Source organism: Alligator mississippiensis, chromosome 6 (genome assembly GCF_030867095.1).
Source record: "Alligator mississippiensis isolate rAllMis1 chromosome 6, rAllMis1, whole genome shotgun sequence".
Taxonomy (NCBI): domain Eukaryota; kingdom Metazoa; phylum Chordata; order Crocodylia; family Alligatoridae; genus Alligator; species Alligator mississippiensis.
In genome coordinates this window covers 39,579,167-39,601,016 of record NC_081829.1, presented here as the reverse complement: position 1 = coordinate 39,601,016, position 21,850 = coordinate 39,579,167, and the positions used below count along the sequence as shown (strand labels likewise).

The 21,850-nt window shown below is 45.0% G+C and overlaps 1 long non-coding RNA gene across 4 annotated transcripts in view; it reads left to right on the top strand.

Annotated features, from left to right (window-relative positions):
• Positions 1-3,564: 3,564 nt before the first annotated feature.
• The window catches only part of LOC106738346 (uncharacterized), a 96,598-nt gene continuing 78,312 nt past the window's right edge, over positions 3,565-21,850 (top strand). Inside the window, exons 1-2 of one of the 4 annotated variants that reach the window (XR_002093428.2) lie at positions 3,565-4,031; positions 5,677-5,806. This is a non-coding gene — a long non-coding RNA (uncharacterized LOC106738346). The remainder of the gene's footprint in view (positions 4,032-5,676; positions 5,807-21,850) is intronic. The other 3 variants (XR_009463018.1, XR_002093429.2, XR_009463019.1) reach the window with 3 other exon arrangements.

The following is a 21,850-nucleotide window of genomic DNA, read 5'->3' as shown; positions in this document are numbered from 1 at the left end:
ATCAAACAATAATTCATTTTTTCCTTCCCTTTATCCATTTTCATGAATAGAACAAGAAAACAGAAGCCCTCTTAGTAACATAAAGTTGTGTGCCATGAAGAAAATGAAGCACTGCATCATAGGATTAAGGGACACTCAGGGAATGATTAACTAGTCTAGCTATCTCCAGAGATGTTAAATATGCTCTTCATAAATCATCCCACCCCTTCTTGAAAACCTCCAGTGATGGAGAGTTCTATAACTTATGTAGACAGTTCATTCTATTGTTTTAGTTTTCTTACCATTAGAAGGTTTTTCCTGAGAGGAATCTAAATGTTCTCTGTTGTAGCTGCAGACCTCTGCAAGTGGGTCTCCTATTTGAAATGGCATATATGCTTGCATTTCAGGAAAATACGCTTTGGGTATTGTCTGGTTATAAATTATTACTTCATCCACAATTATAACATATAAATAATACAAAGAGCTGCAGACCATTTACAATCTGGGAATATAATGCATCCTTTAAAGTAGTTTATATTCCAGGTTTTTTTCAACCATCAGGCACCATTATTCCTATAGGAAATAACAACTGGAAGTCCCAACTACAGAGATGTTATACAAACATAGCTGCATTACTATGTAGAAGTATAGCACTTAATATGTAGCACTAGCCCTGTTTCCATGGTTTATACTCATAAACAGCAGAATTGCAAAATGTAAATGTATTTCTTGTAGTTGAATCAGTATCTTCCTACAATATATTTGTATTTTATCTCCTAAAAAGATAATCAAGGAGCTAATGCAATGCTGCCATGTAAAATGTGTGTGTCAATAAAATTAAAAGAGTAATTACAGAAATTAATGTTATAATATTTTATAAATGAAAAATACTGTATGAAGGCAGGCAAACTGATTTGTGAGAGGAAAGGAGTTTCTTCTTTCATAAAACTCTCTCCCATCAGAGCAAGGCTCCTAATCCAGACTCCTAAAATACTTGAAGAGAATAAGCAGACAAGGTTCCTTGGGTGAATTTGATATCTTTTATTAGACCAACCCAAATGGTTGGAGAATAGTTATTAAGCAAGCTTTCGGGTTCAAAAACCCTTCGTCAGGCTAAGGACGCTGCAGCAGTTGCTGAAGAGAATAACACTTTCTGCTTTTTCAACAACTCCACAGAAGCAAGTATTAATCTAATTCATTAGATGTCTTGCTGTGTTTACTTGGGTGATAGCATTTAGAAGAGTAATAGAGATGAATGCCTCAGAAAGACTAATTTATGCAAAACCAACAATCCCAAAGCATGTTAAGCTTCTTACATGAAGGTTTTTGCTCCCATATTTGGGGGCTTCATCACATGGTGTGGTCTTACATCTGAACTTTGGTTGGTTGGTTGTGCCTAGTGAAGGCAATGCTATTGCCTAATTATTCTATCACAGTTGCACATTCCCCAACCTCCCGCACCACAATGAGATAAAGTGTTTATTTTGGTGGGTTTTTTTCAGGGGAGAGGGAAATGGTTTGATATGTGTTGCGTTGTATCTGGATGAGATGAGGACACAGTTGGGAAAGTATTTGTGACAGATTTACTTGACCATGCTCCAACTCATCCAGGGGCTTGACAATTCTCATTTCTGATTGGTGGAGGCAATCCAGCAATCAGAAACAAGCTGGGGAAAGTGGGCACTGCTGTTTTCCTGAGGGGTGGGGGAGAGGAGCTGCCTGACATGATGGTGAACTGAAGCACAGCAGGTCCATCGGACTTTAGCGGGGGAGCCTCTGAAGTGTACAAAAGGAGAGCATGCTTGTCACACTGGGGCAGATGTGATGAGGAACTCAAGAAGAGCAAAGCTGAGAAAAGCTGGGGAGAGCTACCCCAGTGGGCAATAGCCCTAGGCTCCTGAAGGCACTGCTGGAGGAGTCACTCCCAGAGCCTCAGCCCTGGAAGCAGGGAGAGCCTGCTCAGGCTCCACTCAGTACCCATGGTGGTACATGGATCCTCAGCCCTGGGATGGGGGAGAGTGTGCTCGGGCTCCATTCAGTGCACACAATGCTGCACGGGCCACCAGACCCCCCTGCAGTCGTCCGTGGCAGCTTGGGTTAGATGATCTTGTTGTGCGGCCAAGAACCCCAGTGCATGCAGCAGTGCATGGTGCCCCAAACCCTGTGAGCGGTGCCAGGCCACTCAGGTTTGCAATCCCTTCCCTGGCATGAGGTCGGACACCAGGGAGGCACCAGTGGGGTGCAATGGAAGTCTAGGGTTTTGGTTTCAGGACCTGCACAAGGCGGCTCGAGCCCCAATGGAAGGCAGAAGGCAAGGACTGGGTTTCAGTACCCACACAAGGTGGCCTGAACCCCAACAAAAGGCAGAAGGTGAAAGCTGGGCATCAGGACCTGCACAAGGTGGTCCAAGCTCCAACATAGGACAACAGGCTGGGTCCAGGGTGGCAAAACAAGGCACCTGTGACTTCAAGACACCCCTTCCAGCCAGATCCCTGAACATGTGAGTACCTGAGGAACAGGTCCCTGTTCCCCCTGCAGGAAGAGGGGAGGTGCCAGGTTCTCCACCCTAATGGAATGCTGAAGGGTCTCTGCCAATAGGGTGTGTGGAGAAAGGGAGGGAAGACTTGCACCTCCCATGTGGTAAACAGTTATATTATAGTCTTCCCTCCATTTTCCCCTATTGGCAGAGACCTGGGCTATACATACATATGTACTTACATACATATACATATAGCCTGGGTCTCTGCCAAGAGGGAAGATTTATAGCTACAAATAAATTCACAGATCAACTGGATAACACTACCCAAATCACATTAGCATCATAACAACATTTAGATATATTTATAAATAAAAATATATATAAATGGTGTTATGATGTTAATGTGATTCGGGTAGTGTTATCCAGTTGATCTGTGAATTTATTTGTAGACATTTGTGTTTGATTGTTTAAGTATTTTTATCTGTGGCTATTGTATATTTTTATTAATTTATGACCTTTATAGATTTGTAAATATTCATATTTAATTATATATTAAGAGTTATTCTTTTATTTAAGGATTTGGGTAAATAATAATACATTTTTATATAGTTAAGTGCTCTGTCCTGGCCCGGCTCTATAGAGAAAAGAGAAAATTGCTTTTCAATGGCATACTCCTCTGTGATGGCTGTAGGTGTTGTAGGGCTTGCTACCACTGCCCTGAGTTCATGTTCCTACAGGCAGTGACAGGGTGGACCTCAGCTTTGGATCACCTGGTCTGCCAGGAAGTTGATCTTGTGTTTCGCACCTGACACAACTTTGATGAAATTATATTCTAGGAGGCAATGCCCAAGGTGATCCTACCTGCTCTCAATCCCCATTTCTTCTGAGGGCCTCCAAACCTCCCCTTTACCCCACCCTAGCTGGCCTTAGCCTGTACTCAAGTATCAAAAAAAAACAAACAAAAAAACAAGGACACCCCCCTCCCCCCCCCCCCCCCCCCCCAAAAAAAAACAACCAACAACAACCCCAAAACCCGACTGTTCTCAGTCTCCTTGCCAGGCTCAGTCCATAACCCCTTCCCCTTGGTGTCAGGTTCTTATATCCCAATCAGCACAGCAAAACAAATCAATTAGTCCAGTCACTGTTCTGCATAGGCCTGCCTGGCTTCCTTGTGAACATTCACAGTCCCAATGGGATCTCTCTCATGTGAAGCAAGGCTCTAACCTGGAACAGCAGTTTTCTCTGGTTTCTCCTCCGGATCCTTAGCTGACACTCCACTCCAGAGATTAAAAAAGCTGTGTGCATTCTTTCTCCCCGCATCCTCAGCTGATGCTCCACTCTAGAGATTATCAAAAATTTTGTGTGTGCAGGCCTCTGCCTGCCTCCTTCTCAGGGTTACACCCACAGTGTTCCTCTGGCAAATTTTGCAACCCTTGCCTGCTGGGCCGCTCGGCCGCTCGTCTCTCTGCTGCTAGCAGGAAACTGACCCCCTTCTGCCCCTCTCCAGTGCTGGAAATACCTCTGAGCATCTTCCCTCCTCCGATCTTGAGTGAGATGCTGCTCTGGAAGTGTGGTGAGTGTTTCTCTTCCCTTCCAGTCTCCAGCTGCAGCCCTGCCAGCCCTCCATGCTGTGAGTTTTGTTTGTTTTCACTTTCTCTGTCTGTTGCTGCAGGATGCTTTCCTTCTCCTGACCTCCCCTGCCCAGCATGTAAGGCACCTCAGGGCTTTTGTTTGCTTTCTCTCACTCCTTCACACCCTCTCACAGCACTCTCACCTGACCACCCCATCCCTTCCAACTGAGGACAGGGCACACCCCGGATGCACCTGGGCTATATATTGATTATAAATTTATGAAGCCAGTTGATTTTGCAGTTCTTGTACAACTGACTTGTTGAATTCTACAACCGTGGAAACCATGGCATGCAGGAGAATTAATTTCACAGCAACCTCTGTGATTGCCTTCTTACAGAAATACATATTAGTTAAAAAATGACGGGATAACTGAAAAACAGCAATTATCCATTGCTTACAACAGGGAAGGCAACAAAAATATGAACATTCCAAATGTAAATTGGGGTAGTGCTAATTACTTGAATCAAGTAAATATCCTGTCATGGTATTTTATTATTTATTATAAACTCATTCACGGTCAATGTGCTTGTGTATATTTCCAAATATAAACTATTTCACATAGTGGGTGCATTTACACAGCATGCTTAACTGATCAGTAGCAAAGTTTACTGTGCATTAGGAATGCACATCCACACGTGGGCATGCCTACTGTAAAGTTAAAACACCTTAATAATGAGTTTTGTTTTTTGTTTTTTTTTACCTCAAATGTACTTACAATTAGTTACTGTGCAGTAATGCATGTGTAGAAGTGACCTGGGAGCCATTGGTGATGCATAGGGGGTGCACATGGGTGCATGTGCACCCCCTGAGCTCTGCAATGCACCCCTTGCAAAAAGCAGGCAGTTGCTGCTCGCCACCCACCTCTCGCTGCCGACACCACTGGTGGTGTCTGCAGGCAGTCCCCAATCACCGCTGGCTACCGCCAACACTGGCAGTGGTGTCTTTGGGTGGTCACAACTTTCCACCCCCACCTCACCACTGACACTGCCGGCAGTGAATACGGGTTGTCTCTGATCACTACTGGCTGTCGCCAATGCTGCTGGCAGCATCTGTGGGTGGTTGCTGACCACTGGTCAGCACTTGCTACCCCACCCCTGCACCTCTGACAGCACCATGGCCACCTGCAGGAGCTCACCACTCACCATCATCATGCTCCCACTGCTGACAGTGCTGCTGTGATCTGTAGGAGTTCTCTGTGCCCTGCCCCTCCAGGCTCTGGGGGCACATGGCATTCATGATATCACATTTATGCAAAGAACCTTTTCCACCAATGAACAGAGCCCCTAGGAGGCACATAGGCAGACCCTGATACAAGCATGGGGGTAGGTGACTGCTAGGGGGAACACGGGGAGGGGCGTGCCCCCCCTGACAAGGCCATCTCTACTGCCAATGTCGGTGGAGGCTTCTGCAGGTGCTCACCAGCTCCACCGCCGATGCCAGCTTCTGCAGGTTCCCCCCCCCCCCCCAGACTCAGGAGGCACCAGTCATCCATTCTTGGAGCAAATTTGCCCTCAGGTAGGCCCTGCCATTGGGGCTGACCTCAGGCTGGCTCTGGGGCTCTGAGCTAAGAGCTTCTTCTGTTCCAGAGTTGGGCTGGCGGAGTGCCTGCCCGCTGCACCTTGCCATCTGAGGACACCTCCTGCAGCTACACATCATCACTGATAGCTGACATCTGTGATCATGCAGAGCCACCAGCCAGCCATACCCAGCCATTTGGTAAGCCCTGTAGTGGGGGGAGGCCCCTACCCACCCCTGGCCCTGGCCCTGGCCCTGGCCCTGGCCCTGGCCCTGGCCCTGGCCCTGGCCCTGGCCCTGGCCTGGCTGCACTCCCCTGGTCCTGGGTTCCTCCCTTCACAACAACCAGGGAGGTGGGAGACAGTGCAAAACTTTACTGAGCAGCCTGTGCCCCCACAGCTTGGTGGACACAGGACTCTCACATGCTGAGGAACATGTTGATGCTGGCAGCAATGTTATCCTTGGCTGTGGGGGACAGGGCCATGTAGAGCAGCCCCACATAGCCCTCCAAACAGCAGCAAAGGTTGTGGGGCAGCCTGGCCTTGCATTCATAGCTTAGGGTCCTGTGCCATGTGCACAGTTGTGCCTGGGGCAGCATGGCCATTAGCGGCAGGGTGTAGTGGGTCAGGCACTCCTTGGTCCACACAAATAGCTCTACATGTGCTGCCTGGGGCACGTGGATGAGGGGCATGCTTGGGGTGCAGGGCAGGCAGTGGGGGATGGATTTGCAGCACCACCCTGGAGAAAACCCCTTTGGGGAGGGTGAGGACATGGGAAGTGTTACCAGATTTGCCCATCACATTGGGGTGTGCTCATTTATTAGGGATACATTTCTAGAGTTTTGGTAATTCTATAAATGTGCTGCTTATGTTACTTGTGTTTCTATATAGAGCTGTATATCTCCCTTGCAAGTCCTCACTCCCCATGGAGCTATCTTGCAGGACTCAGTTTCAATGGGGCTGGGTTCCTCCAGTCACCAAATCAGTCACACACACACAAACACACACAGATTAACGTGACACACCTGACCCGGCCGGGTTGATCAGCATGGACAGGCTGACACCCTCACATGCCAAGAATCAGTTCATCAGAAGCAAAGAAAGTAAAAGAAGCATTGCTGCAAAGCACGTGAGGAAGCAGAAGCAGAGAAGGAAAAATATACCCAGTTACTACCAGTTTGACTATAAAAGTTATTTATTGCTATGTATATGAAATATATCATGGTACTAAAAATAATAGACATGCACAGGAAAAACAAACACAAACAATTACAATACTATCCTAGTTTCACTAAGTATTTGGGGAAACTTAGCTCAAGTTTAAGTAATACAGTTCAATTTCAGAAATTTATGCCTAGAGAGAAAAGAGAGAGAGAGTTAGGATCTCACCAGTCCAAGGTACTCGGGTTGCAATGCTGACAGGTAAAGTTCTTGTACAATCCTTAAAGGGAGACAACAGCGGGTGGTGTGAGAGAGACTTCTCCTCTTGAAGCACACACATTTTGCTGCTTTTTATGCAGATTTTTATACCCTCAGGTTGTTGCAAAACTCCTTTTTTATTTTTTTAATTTATTTTAAAATGCATTCCTTCCCCCGCCCCAACCATTTCTGACTTTTTCTCTCCCTCTCTATTCCCTATAGACAAGTATAAGTGAGCTCAGACTTGGGATAAGCTTTAAACATTTTTATTTTAGTAGCAAGTTTTTGGTTTTGGATATCCACTGTTTTATATTGTATTATTATTAGGTTTGTATTGATTTTTACTGTTGTAGATTGTATTATCATCATTTTCGTATCGATTTTTATTGTTTCATATGGATATTGTATGGTTTAGGCCTGTGTTTGTAAGTGAACCAAAGTCATGTCAAGCTTCCAATTTATATGTCAAGCCTCCATCTTCTGTCCTCTGCCTGGGCATCCCCTGTGTCGCAACTGTATAAGTCACATATCCCTCCCATGTAAATTGGTTCCTGGATGAATGAGAGTGATTGGGAATGACTGAAATACAATGGTAGCAGGCCTCTCCTGAATGGCCTGTAATGACTGGGCCATCACCTCGCATTGATTCATTGAAGAACCACAGAACTCACCCAGGAACAGAGACAAGACCAGCATTTGAAAGACAAAAGACCCTGCAGAACCAGCAACTCTCACCATTACAGACACCAGAACCTGCACATCCCTGCATGGAGCACACATGCTCAGTACTCCAGGGGCTGACCCTTGCCTGGGCATGCCTCCTGTCACTGGGGTCACACAAGGTCTGCCCCTATAAAAAGGGGCAGTGATGACAGACCCAGTGGGATGCCCTCTCCATCTGGACCAGCACCATGCCACACCACCTATCCACCCAGAGGCCCTGCTGACAACACCTACTGAACAAGGACCCCTTTCCAGCCTGGGTAGGTAGATATTACCTGCACACCTACTCCTAAATTTGGACTGTCTCTCTCTGTCTCTGTCTCTCCTCCTGGACTTCAGTGGACTTCAGCCCTGCACCAAGCCTCTCTAACCCCTGCTGCCATTGTGTGTTTGTGGGGGGGAGGGGGTGGGAGGGGTGTGTGTGGGTGTGGGGGTGGTGCAAGGGAAACAATAAGACATTGTGTCACCATCTCCCCTGTTCAATAAAACCACTGTCTTTGCAACCCCAAGTTGGGCCATGTTTTACTGACTCCCAGTCCCTTCCTTATCTTAAATTCCAGCCTCTCTCTCTCTTTCTCTCTCTTTCTCAATTCCAGCCCCCACCCCTCTCCACTAGTTTTCCAATCTCGTCTCAATTCCTACTGCCTTTTCCCTGTGACTTTTTGCTGCCTTTCTCTGCTTTCCTGCTTTCCTCCTACCACCTTTCAGTCTTTCCCGCTGCTTTTCCTGTGATTTTCTGCTGTACATCTCTCTGTTTTCAGGTTCCCCCCACACCTTCTGTAGTCACCGCCCCCCCCAGCTTCCTAGCTCCTTGTGGCTGTCCTGCAGTTTTCTCCAGCAGCTGGAGCCTTTCTCCAGCTCCCAGCACCTACTGCTGCTCCCTACACTTCTCTAGCTGCCCCAGAGCCATCCTCTGGCTCCCCACATCCAGAGCCCCTCTTTAACACCCACACTTTCCTTTAGCCCCACTTTCCCTCTCCAGCACCTACCTTTTCAGCTCCCCCATAGCTCTGGCTCCCGTTCCAGCCTCTGTGCCGGCATCACTTCCCTGTTCTGCAGGGTTTGGGCATTGTCTTTTAATCAATTAAGATCAATTAACATAAAGTTACCCCTGAGCCTCAGTTCTTCAGCCCAGACCCCTGTAGTCTATCGGTTCTAATCCCGGTCCTGGTAACTTTCACTTCTACTTTTTTACCTTAACCTTTCCCCAGCTATCCCAAGTACACCAAACACATACATACATACACATCACAACACCCAATTTATGAACTCATTTGTGTGTATGTGTAGGTGGGTGGTATGTGTGTAAATTAATACACACACACACACACACACACACACACATATATATATGCATATATAGACATCGTGTGTGTGGTATATAAATTTGTAATTCACATATGTGTATTGAATGTGCAGGTGTTGGTAACTGGTAACTGATTCTGTCTAAATTTGGTGTGTGTAGCGTGTATGGACTTAAACTGGTGATAGGTGTACATGAAACTAGACTAGCTATTTTGAACGTGTGTGTATCTGAGTTGCTAGTGTGTGTGTGTGTGTGTATGGCATTGTGTGCATGATATATGAATTAGTGATCTGTGTCCAACTTTTGGGGTGTATAGTGTATGTGCTTGAATTGGTAAGAGGCATGCATGTGCCTAGGCTGGTTTGGATGTGTATGTGCCTGAGCTGGTAGTGTGCGTGTGTATGCACCTAACTGATTTGTGTGTTTGTATACGTGCAATTGTTTCACATCCTCCTGACTAACAGCGCAATATTGAGATCCTGAGAGTTGGCCTGACCCAACAAGTTCAGATTCTTCAAAGCATTCTTAATAGCATAAATAATTGTCTTTTCTATTGACAAGGGGTTATCTGATTTGGAACATTTCAAGAAACTGATTGAAAATCAGGAAATGCATAAGGTTAGGGAGTAACCAGATACTTGGGATCCAGCTTGAAATTCCTATGGATAGCAGATATATTGATGGGATATCTCATGGTTTCTTCAGAAACAATAGATAGCTTGCAGCATCAGGGTTTTGGATTTTTACTTCTTGTGAAGAAGCCTCAGCTTAGCATGACTTTTCCAGATCTTACTATAGCGTTTTAAGAGACTTAAGGCAATTTTTGGAGTGTTCATAACCTTTGTAGGGGGAGGACTTCCACCAGTCCTCCTGGGAAAATTATGACAACACTTGTGGTCAGAGCTCCAACAGGCTGGATGCTGTGATGAACCCCTTTACCATTGCTCAAATGTTGCCTATACCCCCTCTGACTCAGTCTCTTGCCTCAGCATTCCCTAACCTGGCAACCACGTTTTAGTCAATCAAGTTTAAATAGGCCTCCCATAGTGGGACTGGGGAATGTGCGGCCCAAGATGCCTATTAAACTTTACTTCTGCTTAGAGGTGTGTGTGGGGGGGAGGGGTGTGGTGGTGGGGGGAAGTCCTTTGTAAATCCAGATTAGAACTGGTTTGATAAATGCTAAGCTGGGTGTGTGCAAACATGGGCTGATTAGCATTTGGAGCACAGATTCCCCATCATGCAGTGCTCCCCTGCTTCTCTGATCCCAGAATTCAGTGCAATCTCTGCTTCAGGCTTTCTGTTCTCCATCTTGCATGTAAATGAATGGTCATCTGGTTCCATCTCAGATGCAAATGAGACCTAGGGCAGTTGTTTCACTCTTGTGACCCTTATCTGGAGGGTTTTAGGTGTGTCTCCCACTGCATCTTCATTGTCTTTTGTATTCAGTTCTTGTTCAGCTAGTGGGGAGGGGGGAGGAATTCTTTGGGAGTAAGTCAGGCTGCGTCCTGTGCCAGGGTTCCCCAAGAACACAGAGCTGAGAGGTAACAGAAGCTTCTTGTGCCCATTGTCCAGGAGCTCTGCATGCCCTGAGCCAAAGTGCTGTGGGTTGGGTGGCAGTGCAGCAGAGCAGTTGGCCTGTAGGAGAGAAGGGGGCAGCAGGGGCTGGAGCTGCTGCAGCAGGTGCTTCCAGGAACCTGGCCTGGCCTGTCTCATCCTTGGAATGGAGTGGGGGAGGCAGACTGCCTGCAACCAGCACCAATCAGTCCACTGGCCCCAGGGTAGCAAGGAGGGATGTGGGGCTTGGTCAGCAGCTGCGTGGGCCAGGACTTGCCAGCCCAACTTACCATGGTCCCTGGGCACCCATGCATGCCTCACGCTTGATCTGAGACCAGGCACTACACAGCTCCTGGTACAGAGTATCTCATCCCTGAAATGTTGCAAAGTTACATGAACAGCTTCTTTCTCATGGTTCTACAGGACCTGCAGGTGCACATGGGGGAGAAGCTGCACTTGGCAGCTCGGATGTGGCCTTAGAGTCACCACCACCCACAGCCAGGCCCTTGTCTATGCACCTGCTCTTACAGAAGAGGACACTGGACAGGCCCCTCCTCCTGGGCTGCCTGGTGATGGTGTCAGAGAACTAGCTGGTGGACATTTGGGCCTGGCAGTCAAAGGATGTGGTCTGCCAGGACAGGTGGTGGGAGGAGGACATCACCTGTAAGGACATGGGGAACTGGTGTGGCAACAGAATGCCATCCTAGCCTGGGCAGTGCAGGTCATGGACAATGACAACTGAGTGCTGGACACCTTTCTGGCTCTGGCAGTTACCTTCATGCCACCCTCTGCCTGGCCTATGACCCTAGCCCTCCTGCCCCTGACAGCCACCTGCTGCCCAGCAGCAGGCCCCCATATGGGCCTGGAAGGAGGTCCTATGTTTCATCCAGCAGCCAGGAGCCCCTGCCCGTGCCCTGGGTCTGGCTTCACCCATCCCCCTACCTGGGGCAAAGCTCCAACACTCATGCCAGCTCCATGTCAGTCTCACCTCCATCCTAGGCAAAGTCTTTGAAAAAATTATCAAGGCTCACATTTGCGAGATCCCAGCAGGAAAAATTATGCTGAGGGGAAACCAGCACGGGTTCGTAGCAGGTAGATCATGCCTGACTAATCTAGTCTCGTTTTATGACCAGCTTACAAAATGCCTGGATGCAGGAGTAGGGGTTGATGTCATATACTTAGACTTCAGGAAGGCCTTCAATACGGTATCCCACACCATACTGGTAAACAAGTTAAGAGGCTGTGACTTGGATGACTACATGGTCCAGTGGGTGGTGAATTGGCTAGAGGGTCACACCCAGAAAGTCATAGTGGATGGGTCGATATCGACCTGGAAGGGTGTGGGCAGTGGGGTCCCGCAGGGCTCGGTCCTTGGACCGATAATCTTCAATGTCTTCATCAGCGACTTGGTCTAGGGAGTGAAGTGTACTCTGTCCAAGTTTGCAGATGACACAAAACTGTGGGGAGAAGTGGACATGCCGGAGGGCAGGGAACAACTACAAGCAGACCTGGACAGGTTGGACAAGTGGGCAGAAAACAACAGAATGCAATTCAACAAGGAGAAATGCAAAGTGCTGCACCTAGGGAGGAAAAATGTCCAGCATACCTACTGTCTAGGAAATGACCTGCTTGGTGGAATGGAAGCGGAAAGGGATCTTGGAGTCCTAGTGGACTCCAAGATGAACATGAGTCGGCAGCGTGACGAAGCCATCAGAAAAGCTAATGACACTTTATTGTGCATCAGCAGATGCATGATGAACAGATCCAAGGAGGTGATACTTCCCCTCTATCGGGTGCTGGTCAGACCGCAGTTGGAATACTGCATGCAGTTTTGGGCACCACACTTCAAGAGGGATGTGGATAACCTGGAGAGGGTCCAGAGAAGGGCCACTCGTATGGTTAAGGGCTTGCAGGCTAAGCCCTATGAGGAGAGACTGGGGCACCTGGACCTCTTCAGCCTCCTCAAGAGAAGGTTGAGAGGCGACCTTGTGGCTGCCTTTAAGATCATTACGGGGGCACAGAAGGGAATTGGTGAGGTTTTATTCACCAAGGCGCCCCCGGGGGTTACAAGAAATAATGGCCACAAGCTAGCAGAGAGCAGATTTAGACTGGACATTAGGAAGAACTTCTTCACAGTTAGAGTGGCCAAGGTCTGGAATGGGCTCCCAAGGGAGGTGGTGCTCTCCCCTACCCTTGGGGTCTTCAAGAGGAAGTTAGATAAGCATCTAGCTGGGGTCATCTGAACCCAGCACTCTTTCCTGCCTATGCAGGGTGTTGGACTCAATGATCTATTGAGGTCCCTTCCGACCCTAGCATCTATGAATCTATGAATCTATGTGGGCACAGAGCCGGAGCTGCCTGCAGTGGGATCAGGACTGCATGCGAGCCCTGCTGGACCTGCCAGAGTTGGAGCCACCTGCACCAGGGGAAAATTGGCCACCGTCACCTCTGGGCAACCCCCTGCCTGCCACACTCTCTGCAGTGTGAGCACCCATGGGGAACAGCCAGAGGCTGAGATTCTGGCTTTTTGCCCCTGAACTTTGCGCTCTAGGTGCCCCCACCCCATGGCCCTCCACCCTGGGTTGGCACACAAAAGGTATTGCACATAGTTTTTGTTAGGTTAACAATAATTTGGATTATTAGGGAACACTGGATTTGCAGCTGAATACAAAGGCATGACCTGTGACCTAGCAAAGCAGCTGACCACAAGGCAGAATGATATCTAAGCCAGCCGTTTGCTTATGCAAAGTAACCATTTTAACTGTCAACCTTTTTCTGAGGGAAAAGCAGCAAGTAAATCTGTATGCTGTGAATTAGGTATTGTTTTAGGAATGTGGAAGATGGTACAACATGAGACAGAAAAACAGACTGGGATGCAAAAAACAACACATAATTGGTAACAGAATCCAAGATGAGCATATTCAAAAAAGGGAATGGTGTTTAGTGAAGAAGCCTCCAGAAGTTGCCAGATTTTGGTCAAAGTCTGCCCATTGGCTGAACAGTAGGCATCAAGGTCTTAGATATGCAGTCATAGCAAAAAGACATTTAAATTAGTAAAATGCATAGGCAATTCCATGCTAATGATGCAAACAGTAAACAGAGGTGGAGCTTGAGATGGGAGGAGAAATGGGTGAATCATAGAATCATAGAAGTAGGGTAAGAAGGGACCTTGTAGATCTTCAAGTCTGACCCCCTGCCTGGGCAGGAGGGAAACTGGGCTCAAGTGACTCCAGCCAGGTAGGCATCAAGCCGCTTCTTAAACACCCCCAGGGTAGGAGCCAGCACCACTTCCCTTGGAAGTTGGTTCCAGATCCCAGCCTCCCTGACTGTGAAGTAGTTCCTACAGATATCTAATCTAAGCCTACGCTCCAACAACTTGTGGCCATTATTCCTTGTTATCCAGGGGGGGCACTAGGGGAAACAAGGTCTCCCCCAAACCCTTCTGGTCCCCCCTAGTGAATTTATAGACAGTCACAATGTCCCCCCTCAGCCTTCTCTTGTGAAGGTGGAACAGAAGGTGGGACGAAGGAGAAGTGAATGTTAACGAGTATAAACCAAAGTGCATAAACGTAGAATGAACCTATTGCTCGGGGCAGGACCCCATCTCTTATGGTGTGAGGCCCTTGTTCAAAGCTATTTACATTCTGAATAAAGCTGTTGCAAGCAATGTGTGCTGGTGTTTTCTCCCCGCTCTGGTCTGACTAATGAATAACAGGATCCACGGGTAATTGGACTGTTGTATCCCTAGTCGTTGGGTGCCGCATGGAGTTGGGGTCTAACAGTTTTCATGAGGAAAAAGGTTCTTTACTGTTGATCATGCAGAATGTCTCCAGCCACTTATTATCTCAGGTGTGCTGGACAATGTGCTGCTACCAGTCCTAGCTGGCCCATCGGGCCCTGAGGTGGTGAGGATGGAAGACCAGGAGGCTGACAGCAGCCCCAGTAGTGTCATCCTGAAGCCCATCATTGATGCCTGTGACAAGGTCAGGGTGGCAAGTGCATGGCCAAGGGTGAGGCAGACAGGGTCAAGGTGGTAAGTGCATGGCAGCAGCCCTGGGAAGGCAGTCACTGCATATGGGGAAGCCAGGAGGGGCGAGATGGCTGTGGTTGGTGTGGGCTAACAGGACCAGTGTGGGAATCAGCAGAAGTGAAGGGTACTGGTCATCACTACCAGGGGCAGAGGCAGGAGCAGCCATGGCACAGGGAGGCAGAGGTGGTGAGGAGGGTGCTACTACACGCTGCTTCTGTGCTGTGTGAGCTGCTTCTCCAGGCCAGGGAAGTGGCTGGCCAGGGAGCAGCAGGAGGGGCTGGCTTTCGAGGGCTTCCAGCCCTCTTATTTACTCATTGTTTACTCATGAATAATTTACTTCAAGTAAACTGGTGCCACAGCAAATGGCACAGCCCAGTATGTATGATGATGTGGTCTAAAGTTTTTATAAGCATATGAACACAGATCTTTTTAAGCACCGTCTTTATTGTGAAAGTGCCAAGCTTTAGAATTCTCTCTTCAATAACTCAGTACACTGTATATCCCAGACATGCTAGCAGAACCTAGATGACTTGTGTTCTAATTTATGAAAAAGTAATAGAATTCTACTATAGAGGAATTGCCAGCCTGGGACATGATGTTGAATTTGCCACCAGAACAAATTTTCCTGTCAAAACAATACCTTGCAATCAGGTAGAGGTGCTGTAGGAACAGAATGCCATCCTAGCCTGGGCAGTGCATTGATCAAGCCCTCCTATCATATCAAGCCATTGATGTCCAGGGACAAGTCTGCTTAAAAACTAATGACCTGATAGGGACCCAAGGTTTTGATAGCCTGGCACATATTTTTTTTATTTTATTTTAAAGCCAGTTAAGGCAAAATGACCAGACAGCCTTAGCCATTTGTTTGTGTTCATACACAGCCTCTTTGGCTTAAGTGACTTTCTTAAAAAAAAACTAACATTAAATTATCAGCCTTATAACCTTCCAATTACCTGCCATAATAAAATCTCACAGTAGTTAATATCAGGCCTTGGTTCAGGTGCTCATAAGACATTGATGCAGAGAAAGTCTGCAGAGGCGGCTGAGATTTCTTATTTTAGATATGACTTTTTCCCATTGTGCAGTTCATGGACTGGAAGTTGTCCACAGACACCAAACATTTTATCTGCTCTTTATCTAGACATTCAGACTTAGACACTGATCAGTGGTTTAATGATTCATCCTTACAGCCATATGTCAAATGCACATTGAGATGAGTGAGCCCAGAACCTCCTGTGTTTCATGTACTCACAGTAGTTGTATAAAATGGCATGGGACATGAGACAGCCTAGAAAAAAACTTGTGGAGCATTAAAGAGATGGTGCTCTTTTTTTGTTTTTGCAAGCATTTGCTTATTGATTGAATGACAAAGGTACATGCTATGAACAAATGAATGGAGAGGAGATTTAGTTTCTGTTGGTCTGGTAATAGGATAGGGAGCTTTTTCATTTAAGACCATGAGTCCAAGTCTGATCACATAAGTGGACTATTTAGATATGATTTGGTGGTTCCAGTTTGCAAAAGGCAGACACATATAATGCTGGTTTCCTCAAAAGAAGAAGCAAGGACTAATTTCTCTTGAAAAATACTCTGTCTTCTCCCTATTTGTGATGGGATTTGCATGTCTGCACTATGGCATATTGGTAGGACTGCATGGAAAAATCAAGCATTAATGATATGTCATGCAGGCCAGACCACTTCTATAAACAGCCTCTAAGGCTATCAATCTGACTATTTCTATTGGAAGTAAAATAAAAGTTTATAAATGAATTTAAGTGCACAAGTAAAGAAAAATGTTTGGAAAACTGGCCACATTTCCCCATGTGTCAAAATTGTTTCATAACTATACACTAAGATTTTTAAGAGGTTAACAAGAATAAGCCAAGAACTAACAGAGAAGATATTTATCTTTAGGGCCATGGGAAACTTTGGTTGCCGATTCAATTCAGAGGAGATTCGGCCCTATTGAGCAGCCAAATCCGGATCGAATCAGGATACCCAATAATCTCTCTGAATCAAATTGGAAGCCTCCATTTTGATATGGAGAGATTCACTGATTTGACAATAGACACAGCTTTATATGTTTTTTCTACATACCTCAAGGTACCAGGTATGGCTCAAGAACGCTGAAATGGTGTGGTAGATGGAACGTCCTATGAGAGTGTGGGGGACTCCCCTGTGTGCTTGGCAGCAGACCTACAAGTGGACCAGAAGTACTTCCAGTCCACTTCCAGGTCCACTGTGGAGTGCGTGGGGGACCCCTTCCCCCCATCCCTTGGCTTGGCAATTTGTGCCTCCTGGGTTTGGGGGCACACCCAGGGTCCCCCCTGCAGCTGATCACCGAGCTGGGGAGGCACCGGCAGGTCTCCCTCATGCTCAGTAGCGGACCCAGAGGTGGACTAGACTTTTTACTTCTGGTCCATTTCCAGGTCCACCACTGAGGGGACCCCCCTGAGCTTCTGTGGGATGCTCCATCTGCCCCACCATCTCAGTGTTCATGACCTGTGCCTGGTACCTCAAAGTACATAGAAAAAAACATATAAAGTTGTGTCTATGGCTGAATCACTGATTCTCTAAATCAAATTGAATCTTCAGATTCAGCTGAATCGAATTGGGACAGTGATGTGAATCAGTTAATTGAATCACTGTCCCCCAAATTGGGCCAAATCCAAATCGAATACTGCCCGCTTCGCACACCCCTATTTATCTTCTTAATGTATTGCTGGATTTTTCATGTTTAATAAATGTGAGTTCTTGCCACTTATAGCCTTAAGTTAAAGGTTTACATGTTTTATCTATATGTCTCAAGGCAAAAGGCTGATGCTACATGCTTCTCTCCATGCAATGCTGCATTTGTTAAAAACTCATCACATGCTGGCATTTTTTGAGTCACTGTTTTCATGCCTGGATTCTGTGATAACAAGAATACACAATGGATCTGTGCTACTGAACTCTATGGAAAGTGTGGGACTAGCCTGCCATTCTACAAACTTTTTAGCCAGAGGACAGCAATTCTGCTTTGTGGCAACTTTTAAGGTTTTGAAATTTGATTTTGAATAAAAAGAAAACAAAATATTTTTGTGAAAACATAATCAGCATCAGATTACCTATTTTTGACAGGAAACTTGAGGTTTGTGAATTAGCAAAAGGTTTGTGAATCACATGTATATGTGCTGACTACATCAACCTAGGGTATGGAAGATCCTAGGATAAAAAACTTGGTTTTGAATGATATAGAGCAGCAATTTGAACCTGGAAGTCATACACAATGATTTATTTCTCTCTCTCAGTCTCTCAAAAATCCTTTTTATCAAACTTGACATGTCTCTGAAAAGCATTTTTGTTTCAACATGAAATTCCATTCAAAATGTTCTAATCAATTGATTCTTATAATATCTCTAGATTCATACAGTCAGGAAACAGGAAGAGAACCCCCTCCCCCCCATACAATCATCTGAACACAAGACTAGAAAAAGCAAATCAGAATGGATATTCCTTTGTGCTGAAGGTCTGAATCCTCAAAGAAAGTACAATCTTGAAAGTTGATGTGGAGCTCAGATTTTTAAAGGTATAACAGCATATAGCTATAATGCCACTATTCCTTATGTTTATTTATACAGAGGGGATATGCTGAATAATATAAGAATATAGAAATGGTCAAAGAAGTTCAAAATCAAGCAGCTGTCTAGCCGGTTGTCTCTCTAGATTTGTCAAAGAAAGGCTTAAAGAGATCCTGATGCACGGTTATAGAATAACCTGGGGGGAGTTTTTTTCCTAATCTTCCCAGTTATAGTTTGCCTTTTGCCCTAAAACAGAAGGATATTTTTGCCATCTAAGCTCCTTTTTAAATAATCTCATAAGCAATCTCAGTGGCTGGTGGAGATCCAGAAGTTGTTTGGATCATACTATTAATCTAAAACTCAAGCCCACTGCAACTTTATCCCATTGCATTTTACATGCAATCTTAATATAATATGTTGACTCTATGCCATGTCTATGACTAATACCCAGTAGTGTACCTAAGCTGGCAAAAGGAACACCCACCCTCGGTGCCAAGTGAGGAGAGGTGCTGGAATTGCCTGCCAACTCCTCAGAGTCTGCACCCTGGCAATATTGCCATGCCAGGAACTTCAAAACAATTCCTGGTTACTGTTGCTTTAAGGGCAACAGAGCCAGGGTGGGCAGAGCACACATAGCAGCAGGTCAGCAACAGCTATCTACCTGGCACTGGTAAGAAAGGAAAATCCATACTTTGAAAACTAGTTTCCACATTGTGACAGAGGCAAACTCCCTGGCCTGGTCCCAGTATTGGCCTGCCACCTGTCTATGGGCAAACCACCCTCCTACCTCTCCTGCCATGCCTTGTTGCTAAATAAGCACCCTGATGTCAAGGGCAGTTCTTACACAACTCAAACCATTTCCTTATCATGTCCCATGCCTTGCAGATGACATACAGTTTGTTACATCTCTGGCTTGAGGCCGGGCCAAACTCAATTAATTATCAGGCCTCTTGCACATTGCCCTGTCCTGGTCCACACACACTCTGCCCCACTCTCACTGGGGCCTTTAACACTACTCCTGGGCTCACCAGGCCTCTCTCACACTGCCTTGTTCTGGCCCACATACACCCCACCCTGGTCCTTTTGAGTAACCGTGTAGAGCATCAGACTTATCTCTTCATTCCTTGAGTGGCCCTGACTCAGCCTTTTTGGTTTCTCCCACAACCCTCATCTGAGCAGTGACTAGTTAATTCATCAAAATCTGGGATGACTCTGCTTATTATTATTTTAGCCAAGCTGATGAGAAGATTCTAGTCAGGCTTTAGCAGTCCACATTTTTGCATCCATCTTTCTTGTGGGAATACAGATGAAACAGAGAAGGCTTTGAACTATCTGCATGTGTCTCTTTCATCTAAAACTTTGCTGTGAGTTTGAGGGAATAGAAAACACATTTTATAAAAAGACTATTGCAGCAAATCTACCTTTTTGTCTCCGTGTGAAAAGCAACTCTATACCTTATTCATTTACCAATTAACAGTATATTTCTAAGGATCTTTTTGCTGACTTGGAATGAAACAATTTACACTGGTTTGAGAAAGAATGGGAAACACCACACAGGGAAAATTGGAAAGATAGAAGTAGTATTACTTCCTAAAAAAAGTGCAGCATATATCAAGAGGGGGTTTTAGAAAGAAAAGACAGATGAGACATAATCAAAAGGAGGCATCCAGCTTCTTAAATCAGGACAGCAATCCAAGAGACTTTGAAGACCATGCTCCATGGAGGCTCAGAATACAGACAAATTGCAGCTGTCTGGAAGAGATTGCTATGAATTTGTTGGCAATTAATTACAGTGAATTTAGTGGAAATGCATTACTTGTCTAATTGTGCTGATTGAATGCAAAATATCTCTATTTTTAGAACTCGAAGAAGGTCATTAAGCTCTGCTCAGGACATCAAAATAAAGAGTTACCCCAGATCCACACAGGTTGACTGAGGAGCAAAGTATGGTATCAAATGTGTCATAACAATTGCAAGTTCAAACAGATGACATGATTAACATGGGTTAAAGTTGGTACAAATCCAGGAATATCATCAATTCTAGATTTATGAATAGAAAGCTAAAGCTTTGTCTCATCATTTACAAATCCTTCCTGTCATTATTGACTGGCAAGGCAAATTAATGAGGACAGTTGTCAATACCTAATAATATCAGAAACTGTGAAAAAAAAGTGTGGGGCAACTTGAATATTAAGTCTAGCACTCAGCTGAGACAAAGAAATTTAGCATATGGTATTATTTAGAACATTTTGAAGCTGAAGTCAGAAACTAAAAGCTGCTATGAATAAAGGGTGTAGTAGTACACATGAAGAGACAAATTTTCTGCATCTGTTGATATTCTTGGAAAAAATAAATCAGAAGAGTGAACAAAATACCAAGTACAAATTTGTCTTCAAATTAACACTGTTTGAATTTTGCATTTTAAATTAGAAACTTTTGGCAGAAAGGTCATAAAAACAAACTTTTACATGATTTTACATAATTCTTCTCTGCTGTCTGTGCTGAAAATCATGTAAGAATAACCATTATTGTGTTATGGGATTATTGCATTCTACCCAAAATAAAAAATATGAATACAGTGTTAAATTTAACAATAAGAAGAAATGGTAAAAATAGGTAAGGGCTCCAGAGAATGGTACTTAAAATCATCAGTCCAGTCACACCAATGTCTAATTTAAAAAAATATCTTAAAAGGCAAAAATTCATTATAGAAGTTATTCACTGAGCATTTCAAAGCTTTGCTGTAATGAAACATGTCTGAAGTGCCATTACAAGTCATGATTCTACAATAAAGAAGTGAATTACCAGAATCTATGTTAACATATACTCTGATCTAATTAATTTGAAATATATTCCTTGAAAACAGACCATCCTCAATAAGACAAACCAAAAATGGCTTTAGAAAGTTTTCAGTTGTGTAGAGTTCCAGGTTCATATAAAATTATTTCATTTTACAATTAACTTATTATGTCTTCTGTAACTCTACTGTTACTACCTCTTCTCCTTCTTTATTTTAAAGATAACTTCATGGAAAATAATTGTGAAATAAGTGTTTTTATCTTCTGATTATTTCCTACCATCAATCGTATGGTTAACATTTAACATAACAATTAGTTGTTATGGAAACAATTATGACCTCAGACACAGAATGATGAACAGAATCAGGTGAACTTTGAAATGCTAGCTTCCTAATTTCATGCAAATGTTCTAAATGCTAACAATAAGGCAGAAAAGATAGATCATGCTATGCAAGTTATATAGAGATTTTTAATTTTTTTATTTATTTTTTAAGAAATCACACACATGTGCTGCCCAATTATTTTGCTGCTGTGTACCTGAAGTAGAGCTATTTCTCCTTAAAGAGGTGGAGAGCCATTTTATTGCCAACTGGAATCATAGGGAGTACATGGTAATCCTGCAGTCATGTTGCTTGTTTTTGTATCGTGACTGACATTGTGACTTGGCTTTATTGGCAAATGTGGCAGATAAATTTTACAAAGTCCCAGTGTGATGAACTTTGCCTCTCAGCAACTGCCTTTCTTTCTTTCCCTTCCTGCTGTTGAGTTGGCTACGAGTGTACTTGTTTCTTGCATCTTTCCCTATCTCCCCTCTAAGAGCATGTGATTTATTAAAAAATAAATAAATAAATAATCT